The sequence below is a fragment of the Hyla sarda genome, chromosome 4, assembly GCF_029499605.1.
Source record: "Hyla sarda isolate aHylSar1 chromosome 4, aHylSar1.hap1, whole genome shotgun sequence".
NCBI lineage: Eukaryota > Metazoa > Chordata > Amphibia > Anura > Hylidae > Hyla > Hyla sarda.
Genome location: NC_079192.1, coordinates 363,286,737 through 363,298,923, shown reverse-complemented (window position 1 = coordinate 363,298,923; position 12,187 = coordinate 363,286,737). Strand labels below are relative to the sequence as shown.

General features: G+C 47.8%; 1 protein-coding gene across 2 annotated transcripts in view; it reads right to left on the bottom strand.

Moving 5' to 3' along the window:
• Positions 1-8,573: 8,573 nt before the first annotated feature.
• The window catches only part of LOC130367079 (mucin-19-like), a 28,065-nt gene continuing 24,451 nt past the window's right edge, over positions 8,574-12,187 (bottom strand). For both annotated transcript variants that reach the window (XM_056569462.1, XM_056569463.1), the window contains one exon: positions 8,574-8,732. The gene's annotated coding sequence lies outside the window, so the exon portion shown is untranslated. The remainder of the gene's footprint in view (positions 8,733-12,187) is intronic.

Genomic DNA, 12,187 nt, shown 5'->3' with positions numbered 1-12,187 from the left:
TGCCGTCGTCGATTGGTTAACACGCTCATCCACTTCATCACAAGTGACATCTGACACCCCCAGTCAACAGTCGGTGGAGTCCTCAGACACAACCCTCAGTTGGCATGGCCCGGGAGCAGTCCCTGTCCTCCCATTGCCTTTGTCCTATGCTGTTCCCTCTCCTAGAGAAGTATCTTATGCTATGGGTTCAGCTCCACTATTCACTGAGGATGATCTAAAAGAGGACAGTCAGCAGCTACTGCCCAGCCAAGAAGGGGAGGAGACATGCGCCGCTTGACCCGCTAGGCGGCCAAGTAGTGATGCGGAGAGGGACATGGGAGGCGGTGTTGCCAGGGTTCAGGGTCCTGAAGCAGACACTGTTGGGGAACCTGAGGAGGACATCAGTGACATGCAGACACCTGTTAATGACGATGAAGCCGATCGCAATTGGGAGCTGGGTGCAGAAGGGGCTTTATCATCATCAGGAGAAAAGAGTTGCAGGTTGCCCTTGAGGCAGCAGCTGAGCCAGCAAGGCGCTAGCACGGTTGGCAGTCAGCATGGTGGCAGGAGTTGAAATTCTGGAGCCAAACGTGCCGGGGGAGACCACCTGCTTCGCGGCAGCCTACCTTTCCGGGAGGTAGTGGAACAGGGGTTCCTGGAGAGGGTGCCAGTAGCAGTCAATTAGTGCGGACTGTAGGTGGGAAAATCAGCTACTCGGCGGTGTGGCAGTTTTTCATCAGGCATTCAGAGGAGGTTCACATAGCCACATGCAAGATATGTCGGCAGAAGGTGAAGCGTGGCCAGTGTCACAATGTCGGCACCACGGCCCTGCGTCAACACATGCTTCACCACCATAAAGCGGCCTGGGAGAACCTTGACTCCGATGTAGTGGTCCAGCCTGCTTTATCACCCAGTGGCCATCCGATCCCTCCTTCATCCAGCCAAGGCTCCACCACCTCAGCCGAAGGGAGCTGTGTGTCAAACCCTCCTTCTGTCGCTCCAGATGCTCCTGCTTCTCCTGCTTTTAGTCAGCCATTCCGCCAACAATCCATCGGCGAAGCCATGTCCAAGAGACAACAGTATGCGCCCACTCATCCAAAGGCGCAGAAGTTAAATGAGCTCCTGTCCAAGTTGCTGGTGCTGCAGTCCCTCCCTTTTCAAGTGATGGACTCTGCACCTTTCAGAGAATTGATGGCTTGTGCCAAGCCGAGGTGGAGAGTCCCAAGCCGTCATTTCTTTGCGAATAAGGCAGTACCAGCCCTGCATAAGTTTGTACAAGAGAAGGTGGGCCAGTCCTTGAGCCTGTCGGTGTGTTCAAAAGTGCACGGCAGCGCCGACGTGTGGAGCTGTAACTACGGGCAGCGACAATACTTGTCTTTTACGGCTCACTGGGTAAATGTGGTTCCTGCACAGCCACAACAGCAACTTGGACAGGTCACACCGCTTCCTCCTCCACGCTCTCGCTCTCAGACAGTTGGTCCTGTTACAGTGTGAGACTCCGCCTCCTCATCCTCCACTGTGCCCTCGGCCTCCACTGCACGTCCAAATCTCGATGGCCCTTCATCGTACCATGTGTGCAGGGCATGGCGGTGTCACGCTATTCTTCACATGGTTTTCCATGCAAACGGAGTCACATAGGGGTGGAACTGCTAAAATTCATTCGGCAAGATATCCGAGTATTGCTTACTACACGAAATCTGGAAATGGGAACCATGGTGACCGACAACGGGAAGAACATCGTGTCCGCGCTGCAACAAGGAAGTGTGGAACATGCGCCCTGCGTGTTGAATCTGGTTGTCAAGCACTTCCTGAAGTCTTCACCCCATTTGCAAAACATCCTGAAAATGGCAAGGAAACTGTGCATGCTCTTCAGCCACTCGTACACCGCAAAGCACACCCTCCTTGAGCTGCAGTGTCACAACGGTACCCCACAACATAGTCTTATTTGTGACGTTGCCACACATTGGAATTCCACCCTCCATATGTTGGACAGACTATACGAACAAAGAAAAGCCATCACCGATTTCTTGATGATCCAAGCAGATAGGAGTACTCCCCTGTATAACTTCAATTTGAACCAGTGGCAGCTCATACGTGACACCTGCCGTTTGCTGAGGCCCTTTGAGGAAGCCACATAACGGCATGAACAACGTAATTCCACTCCTACATTTCCTACAACAAATGATTGAAACGATGGCTGGTCAGGGCAATGGAGACGTTGGCTACATGAGCCCTGTGTGGGCTGAACTGGAGGAGGAGGATGAGGGGCAGAGTGGAGCACAGTTTAGGTTGGATGAGATGGACGGTGTTTCTAGTCATCGGACAGGAGAGGAGGAGCAGGAGCAGCCAGAGGAGCTAGAGGGTTATGAGGAAGGCGCGACAGAGGACCCAGACACACCGTGGGCGTAAGCAGTGGAGATGGAGGCAGGTAGTCCCTCCGAGTCACTGGTGGAAATGGCACGATGCATGCTCAGTTGCTTGTGTAGTGACCCCCGAATTGTCAAAATTCATCAGCGGGATGACTTCTGGATCTCCACCTTATTGAACCCTTGCTACTGTCCCAGAATGGGGGACTTTTTTACACCCACTGAGAGGGAGGACAAACTAACCTACTACAGAGAGATCCTACATAGTCAGTTGGCCGATGCCTATGGGCGACATGGTCCATCCACTCGCAGGTCTGACAGTGGGTGGCAGCAGCATTTAAAAAAGCATATATGAAAAACGAAAACTCTCTCATGAGGCGAATTGCCGCCCCCTGTCAAGATGCCGTCTAGTTCCTTTGGACCCGATGGGACCCAGCACTGGAGTAACTTAGCACCAGATTCGATGATTGTTGTCCAAATCCAAAACCCCTTTATATGAAGCTATGTCACTTTGAATATGAGCTACAAAATTGTGTAAAAGCTTCTAAATGTAAGCCAATTTGTTTGTTTTTTATTTGCAAAAATATATTTGTTCTGTTGTGCAAAGTGTAAACAGGACTTAGGGGCAGCAATGTTGATGAGAGTTTTTGGAATAAAGGTGATCTCGTCCCATTACAAAAATCTGGCTATATGTATAAATAAGAAATACCTTGCAAATACAGAAAAAATATGAAAAGCAAAATAGGCAGAATAGCAGCTGGTCAATCAATTACTTCCATTTCTCAGTATAATACAAGTTGACCCCAGTAAGCAAAATTACGCAGGTTCTTATTCATGCTGTATACACTAGAGTAGCCCATTTCCCGATTGTTTCTTAATAGTTAGTTATGAAATCAAGAAACAAGAGATATGGGATGAACCTATTGAACAAACGTGCTGTATAACTTTGCTGATGTGAAATTATCAAACCCACTTTCCTTTCTTTGGGGTTAATAATAGATAGCTGAATTATTGCTAGAGTGATTTGCTTAGCGACACCAGACACCAGACACCTTATGATAACTCATACCCCGTTGTTTTAATACTGTATTACAGAGTTTTTAATTGTATGTTCTTGCTGCATCGATAAATCTATTTAGGAGTTGTGGCTGAAAATAAACTGCCCTGTTGTCATTTAAAGAGTCTATGTACATTGTATTAGACCAATATATATGCACCTATATGCATAAATCACATCAGGTACACTGTCCAGACATCTTCACCATATGGAGATGATAATGTAAGTCTTTTCTTAGTGTCTACTAGACAAAGCTATTTTATAAATGATGAATACAAATTCAACATTATGCCTATATGGTTGCATAGGTTTGGCAAGTGACTGCCATTTAAAAAATGTACTGTATTTGTATACATTTTATACTGGAAAACATAGCTGTCTGTGTTTTTTAGTACAGTTTAGACAAAGGTATACCAGCTATTTCAAAGGCACCCTTTGCACTTTGCATTTCATGTACTTTTGTAAGTCTTTGGCATAATTTAAGGGATTAAAGGGATACTCCACCCCTAGACATCTTATTCCCTATCCAAAGGATAGGGATAAGATGTCTGATCGCGGGGTCCCGCCACTAGGGACCCCCCGTGATCTCGGCTGCGGCACCTCAGACATCCAGGGCACGGAGTGAACTGTATGTGTAGCAAGACTTAGGCCACCATCTACCTAGCCCTGTCTACAGTCAAGTATATCTGCCTAGATCAACTTAGACATTGTTTGGCTGCAAGCATGGCTAAAGCTAGAGCTAGAATAGAGAAATATATTTGCAGGCTCCATTGCATCAGAGAACTGGGTTTAGCTTGCCTCCACTTCTGGTCCAGTTATGCAACCGCTAAGTCCAGGAGTTTCTCCTAGATAGGAAAAAGGAGTCATGTCCATAGAAGTAAGTGGAGAGGAATTGTGTACATTTACCACAGTCCACACCTGTGAAGACCCTTAGCAGTTTGCTCATTTCAATAGGACACAAGCTATTGTAAGACAAAGTCAGTCTACATCTTCAAGGGACATTATCATACTCAGGTACTGGAGTAGACATTCACAAGCAAATCAAGTAGAACTAGTACAGGAATGGCATAAAAGCAATACATCTGCACAAAGTTAAAAGTCTGCATATAATGCACAATTCTAAAGGGACAGTGACAAGTGACAAAATACTACTTCTCTGTAAACCAAGGTTGTATTCTCAAGAACTGTACAAAATTCCTAAACTATTCCAAATAATTTGCATTATATTGATCTCCCTCAGTAGTAAAGTACAGTTGTTCTCTCGGAATCTACAGAGGAACACAGTATTGCACCTCTCAAGCCATGTGACATATATAAGGGACTATTATCATCTCTCATCAACCCTCACTAGCACTCCTAATCCTCTGGGCTACCCCAACACACTTTTTCTGGCAACACACCACAAACTACACCATTAGATCTCACAGGGGCGGACTGACAGGCCGGTCCAATCGGCCCTCGTCCGAAGGCCCGGACTGGGGAAAGGGCCCGCTGTCCGCCGCCTGCCACATTAAATAAAATAAAATTTTTATTTAATTGCCCGGCACACACATGGACCCAGGTCCGGCATACACCTGGACCCGGAGAATGGTGCTGCTGGCTGCTGTTTGGCATCTCCCAAACAGCCACAGCAGCCCTGTAAGAGATCCGCAGTGGCTGCCTGGGAGATGCGCTTTGAACTCCGGCGTGGCGCCGCAGCGCGTGAGGTCACGTCACCATGGCCACGTCGGAGGTCACGTCACCGCGCCCACGTCGGAGCTCACTGTGCGCCCGAAGCCCTGCTTGCTCGTACAGGTCCCACTTGTCCTCAGGTACGGAACCCCGCTTGTCCTCAGTGTACGGAGCCCAGTGTGTCCTCCATGTACAGGCCCCGTGTGTCCTCCGAGGACAAGTGGGGCTCTGTACACTGAGGGCAAGCGGGGCTCTGTACACTGAGGATAAGCGGGGCTCTGTACACTGAGGATAAGTGTAACTCTGTACATTGTGTACAGAGCCCTGCTTGTCCTCAGTGTACAGGGCCCCGCTTGTCCTCAGTGTACAGGGCCCCGCTTGTCCTCAGTGTACAGGGCCCCGCTTGTCCTAAGTGTACAGGGCCCCGCTTGTCCTAAGTGTACAGGGCCCCGCTTGTTCTCACTGTACAGAGCCCCGCTTGTCCTCAGTGTACAGGGCCCCACTTGTCCTCAGTGTACAGGGCCCCACTTGTCCTCAGTGTACAGGGCCCAGTGTGTCCTCAGTGTACAGGGCCCAGTGTGTCCTCAGTGTACAGGGCCCTGCTTGTCCTCAGTATACAGAGCCCTGCTTGTCCTCAGTGTACAGGGCCCTGCTTGTCCTCAGTGTACAGGGCCCCGCTTGTCCTCAGTGTACAGGGCCCCGCTTGTTCTCACTGTACAGAGCCCCGCTTGTCCTCAGTGTACAGGGCCCCACTTGTCCTCAGTGTACAGGGCCCCACTTGTCCTCAGTGTACAGGGCCCCACTTGTCCTCAGTGTACAGGGCCCAGTGTGTCCTCAGTGTACAGGGCTCAGTGTGTCCTCAGTGTACAGGGCCCTGCTTGTCCTCAGTATACAGAGCCCTGCTTGTCCTCAGTGTACAGGGCCCCGTGTGTCCTCAGAGGACAAGCAGGGCTCTGTACACTGAGGACAAGCTGGGCTCTGTACACTGAGGATAAGCGGGGCTCTGTACACTGAGGATAAGCGGAACTCTGTACACTGTGTACAGAGCCCTGCTTGTCCTCAGTGTATAGGGCCCCACTTGTCCTCAGTGTACAGGGCCCCGCTTGTCCTCAGTGTACAGGGCCCCACTTATCCTCGGTGTACAGGGCCCCACTTGTCCTCAGTGTACAGGGCCCAGTGTGTCCTCAGTGTACAGGGCCTGCTTGTCCTCAGTGAACAGGGCCCCACTTGTCCTCAGTGTACAGGGCCCAGTGTGTCCTCAGTGTACAGGGCCCAGTGTGTCCTCAGTGTACAGGGCCCATTGTGTCCTCAGTGTACAGGGCCTGCTTGTCCTCCGAGGACAAGCGGGGCTCTGTACACTGAGGACAAGCGGGGCTCTGTACACTGACGACAAGCGGGGGTCTGTACACTGAGGACAAGCGGGGCTCTGTACACTGAGGACAAGCGGCGCTCTATACATTGAGGACAAGCGAGGCTCTGTACACTGAGGATAAGTGGAACTCTGTACACTGTGTACAGAGCCCCGCCTGTCCTCAGTGCACAGAGCCCTGCTTGTCCTCAGTGTACAGAGCCCTGCTTGTCCTCAGTGTACAGAGCCCTGCTTGTCCTCAGTGTACAGAGCCCTGCCTGTCCTCGGTGTACAGATCCCCGCCTGTCCTCGGTGTACAGATCCCCGCCTGTCCTCGGTGTACAGATCCCCGCCTGTCCTCGGTGTACAGATCCCCGCCTGTCCTCGGTGTACAGATCCCCGCCTGTCCTCGGTGTACAGAGCACCGCTTGTCCTCAGTGTACAGAGCCCTGCCTAAGAAGTGCCCTGATCCCTCTGCCGGCTTTCTCAGTCTGCATCTGCATGGACACAAAAACAGGCTAGCCTGGCCAGGTGGGTGGCTTATGAAATGTATAGTTGTATGTATTTTCTACCTGCCTTTCACCGCTCCCTACATGATGGAACAGTCTGACTTAGTTATATGTGAAATATAACTTATATCTCTGACTGTGCCATCATGTAGGGGGCGGTAAAAGGCAGATAGAAGATGGAGTAGGCTTCCCAGCAGCACAGAGTATTTCAGACAGTCTGCCTCACTACAGTTCCCTCCAGAAATACTCTGTGCTGCTGTGCTATTTCTGTAATAAATCTAAGAGGCCTCAGCCAAAAGGTAAAGTGTGTGGCTTATGAATGGACTAGTTGTTATTTTCTACCTGCCTTTCACCACTCACTATATGATGGCACAGTCAGAGATATGAGTTATATATCTGACTGTGCCATCATGTAGTGAGCGGTGAAAGGCAGGTACTCCTGTGAAAAACTTTTTTTTTTTTTTTTTAAATCAACTGGTACCAGAAAGTTAAACAGATATTTAAATGATTTCTATTAAAATGTTATAATCCTTTTTAGTACTTATTAGCAGCTGTATACTACAGTACAATTTATTTTCTATTTAAGGGATTTCTTTTCTGTCACGACCACAGTGCTCTCTACTGACACCTCTGTCCATTTTAGGAACTGTCCAGAGCAGAAGAAAATCCTCATAGCAAACATATGCTGCTCTGGACATTTCCCAAAATGGACAGAGGTGTCAGCAGAGAGCACTGTGGTCGTGACAGAAAATAAATCCCAAATAGAAGAGAATTTCCTCTGTAGTATACAGCAGCTAATAGGTACTGGAAGGATTAAGAATTTTTAATAGAAGTAATTTACAAATCTGTTTAACTTTCTGGCACCAGTTGATTTAAAAAAAAGTTTTCCACCGGAGTACCCCTTTAAAGGTGAGTGGAGGCTGGAGCCAAGTTGGACTGGGTATCACAGACAGAGATCCCAAGTTGGCACAAAAAGGAGGAGTTCAGTGTTTTAAGGCACTTGGGGGGAGATTCATCAAAACCTGTCCAGAAGAAAAGTTGCTGAGTTGCCCATAGCAACCAATCAGATAATTTCTTTCATTTTTGAAAAGGTCTACGAAAAATGAGAGAAGCAATTTGACTGGTTGCTATGGGCAACTGGACAACTTTTCCTCTGCACAAGTTTTGATAAATCTCCCCCTCGGTGTAGTTAAGGTGATTGGCATTGCCATCCCTCAAAGTACCCCATAGCCTCAAGCACACTGCACCCCCTATTCCTTTCTATGGCAAATATTCATATGCATACTGGGCGGGAATAGGGGCGGGGCAGAGGTGGGGCCAGGGGTGGAGTCTTGCTGGGGGCCCTTGCTTTATTTGGTCCGGGGGCCCTGGGTGGTGTCAGTCCGCCCCCGAGATCTCAACATCATTTATGCAACGAGTATAGGAATCCCGCTGCATCCTAAAAGTATATAAAACCAGCCATGTCTTAAAAGAAAAAACAGGAGATTTCAATAGGATATAAAATGTGATTCTCTCTAACTTAAAACTGTATACTTTGCATCCTATTTACCTCTGTAAACCTTTTTTTTACAAAACTGATATTCTGCTGGACTGGTAATATTTCATGTGAAAGGAAACAAACATAAACTGAGGTTTCTTAGGCATTTTATTTATCACATATTTAATTAATCACTTTCACATAATCCAGTAATTAGATCCGTCAACTACAGCATCGGAAATTAAGTTTGATTGTAGATCATGCAATAAAGTAATTTGCTGTAATAATATGATCTCTGATGAACTGGAAAACCATTTCTTCATCTCTAAAAATAAAAGAATAAACAAATTTAGTGATTAATGGTATCATTATTATTATTTCTATAAGGCTGGGTTCACACAGTGGCCAGAAATATGTCTATAAAATAAGTATAGAAACTGGCCATACTTTTTATTTCATAATATAATCTAATAAGGTCTATAGAAAAGCGTTCATAAGTGCTCACATTGTCCCAGATTTACTTTTTTTTTTCAGATCAGATCAGAAAACCTCACAGTAAATCAAAGTCTCTACTACATAATGATGTATTGTGCTCAATTTGGAGCAAGTTGTCCCATAATGTCCCATATTGGCACAATTAAATGTGGAGAGGGGCACATCAAAAACCAGCCAAATACATTTACCAACAAATAGACTTTTACTAAATCCTAAGGCTATGTTCAGGCGATGGAATATCCACCAACAGCTGAGCGCTGGCAGAATATGCTAGAGCTAGGACCGCTCAGAAGTGCGCTGTCTCATAGATGGCAATGTATTTTTGTGCTGACTTCACAGGAAGAATAGGCATCGGAATTTCCACTCCAGAAACATCTGCAGCAAAAATTCTGCCATGTGCACAGTACAGCAGAATCCCATTGTAATCATTGGAATTTGCATGCAGAATACCTCTGCGGCATTCCACACAGAAATTCTGCCGTATGACATAGCCTAATACAGAAGGGTTTTCAAAACCAAAACAATCTTGTTAAATCTGGGCCAATATGTGCACAAAAGCAAGATTTTCTATATCTATTTGCCGAATGCTTCTTTTAATTTTATGATGTGTAAACCCTGCCTCACATTACTATTGCGAACTAAAATAACTAAAGCATACATATGGGTCAGGAAAATCCCTTCTCATGTAATGTACAGGGAGGGCCATTTATATGGATACACCTTAATAAAATGGGAATGGTTGGTGATATTAACTTCCTGTTTGTGGCACATTAGTTAGTATATGTGAGGGGGGAAACTTTTCAAGATGGGTGGTGACCATGGCGGCCATTTTGAAGTCGGCCATTTTAAATCTAGCTTTTGTTTTTCAATAGGAAGAGGGTCATGTGAAATACAAAATACCGTATATGCCGGCGTATAAGACAACTTGGCGTATAAGACGACCCCCAACTTTTACAGTTAAAATATAGAGTTTGAGATATACTCGCCATATAAGACTACCCCTCCTACCGCGATGTACGGTACCTTGTAGTTCCCCCCACATTAGGTAGGCATCATGTTCCCCCACATTAGGTTGGCAGTATAGTTCCCCCCACATTAGGTAGGCAGTATAGTTCCCCCCACATTAAGTTGGCAGTTCCCCCACATTAGGTCGGCAGTTCCCCCACATTAGATCGGCAGTTCCCCCACAATAGTAGGCAGCCCCCCCCCACAATAGGTCGTGAGTTACCCCACATTAGGTCAGCAGTTACCCCACATTAGTAGGCAGCTCCCCCACATTAGTAGCAGTTCCGCCACAATAGTAGGCAGCTCCCCCCACATTTGTAGGCAATTCCCCCACATTAGGTCAGCATTTCCCCCACAATAGTAGGCAGTTCCCCCACAATAGTAGGCAGCTCCCCCCACATTTGTAGGCAGCTCCCCCCCCCACAATAGTAGGCAGCTCCCCCCACATTTGTAGGCAGCTCGCCCCACATTTGTAGGCAGCTCCCCCCACATTAGGTCAGCAGTTCCCCCACAATAGTAGGCAGCTCCCCCCACATTAGATTGGCAGCTCCCCCCAACAGACATACAGCTTCCAGCCATATACAGTGTATGGCTGCAGGCTGTATGTCTGTACTGGTCTGCCCCCACAGTGTTCCGATCACCGCTCCTCCGGCCCGGGTCACCATCTACTGCTATGGCCTATGGACCATAGCAGTAGGTGCCGGGACCGGATCACTTAACATAGCACGGCCGGTCACTCACCAGGCCCCGGTCGGCGCGCGTCCTCCTGCGGTCCTCCTGGTCCTGCACTCTTCTGCCTCTATGGTTGTAGGCACGTGACGACACTGACGTCCCGTGCGTACAACCATAGAGATGGAGGACCGGACCGCAGGAGAACCGAAGGAGGATTGCAGGAGGACACGCGCTGCCGGGGAATGGTAAGTGACCGGCGGACATCCTTATGTCCCGAAAAGATTTTTCGGGACATAGGGATGTCCGGCATAGGAATACCTATGATTATCTGCCCGGGCCGGCTCCCGTGTGTGGCTGCAGGCGGGGGCTGGCCAGAGCAGGTAAAAACTAATACTGTATACTAAAAACAAGGGGGCCTCCAGCTGTTGTAAAACTACAACTCCCAGCATGCCCGGACAGCCTTTGCCATGCTGGGAGTTGTAGTTTCACAACAGCTGGAGGCCCCCTGGTTTTTAGTATACAGTATTAGTTTTTACTTGCTCTGGCCGGCCCCCGCCTGCAGCCACACACGGGAGCCGGCCCGGGCAGATAATCAGAAGTTTTCCTATTCCCTGTCCTCAATACCCGGCGTATAAGACGACCCCCGACTTTTCAGAAGAAAATTTGGGGTTAAAAAGTCGTCTTATACGCCGGGATATACGGTATGTTCAATGTGCTGCCCATTGTGTTGGATTGTCAATGCATCCCTCTTCTCCCACTCTTCATACACTGATAGCAACACCGCAGGAGAAATGCTAGCACAGGCTTCCAGTATCTGTAGTTTCAGGTGCTGCACATCTCGTATCTTCACAACATAGACAATTGCCTTCAGATGACCCCAAAGATAAAAGTCTAAGGGGATTGGGAGACCTTGGGGGCCATTCAACTGGCCCACGACGACCAATCCACTTTCCAGGAAACTGTTCATCTAGGAATGCTCGGACCTGACACCCATAATGTGGTGGTGCACCATCTTGCTGGAAAAACTCAGGGAATGTGCCAGCTTCAGTGCATAAAGAGGGAAACACATCATCATGTAGCAATTTTACATATCCAGTGGCCTTGAGGTTTCCATTGATGAAGAATGGCCCTACTATCTTTGTACCCCATATACCACACCATACCATCAATTTTTGTGTTCCAACGGAGGGATCTATCCAATGGGGGTTAGTGTCAGACCAATAGCGGTGGTTTTGTTTGTTAACTTCACCATTCACATAAAAGTTTGCCTCATCACTGAACAAAATCTTCTGCGTAAACTGAGGGTCCTTTTCCAATTTTTGTTTTGCCCATTCTGCAGCACCTGAAACTACGGATACTGGAAGTCTGTGCTAGCATTTCTCCTGCGGTGTTGCTATCAGTGTGTGAGGAGTGGGAGAAGAGGGTTGCATCGACAATCCAACACAATGGGCAGCACATTGAACACATTTTATAAGTGGTCAGAAACTTGTAAATAACTCATGAAAGAATAAAGTTACATTAAAACCAAGCGCATCATTGTTTTTCTTGTGAAATTCCCAATAAGTTTGATGTGTCACATGACCCTCTTCCTATTGAAAAAACTAAAGT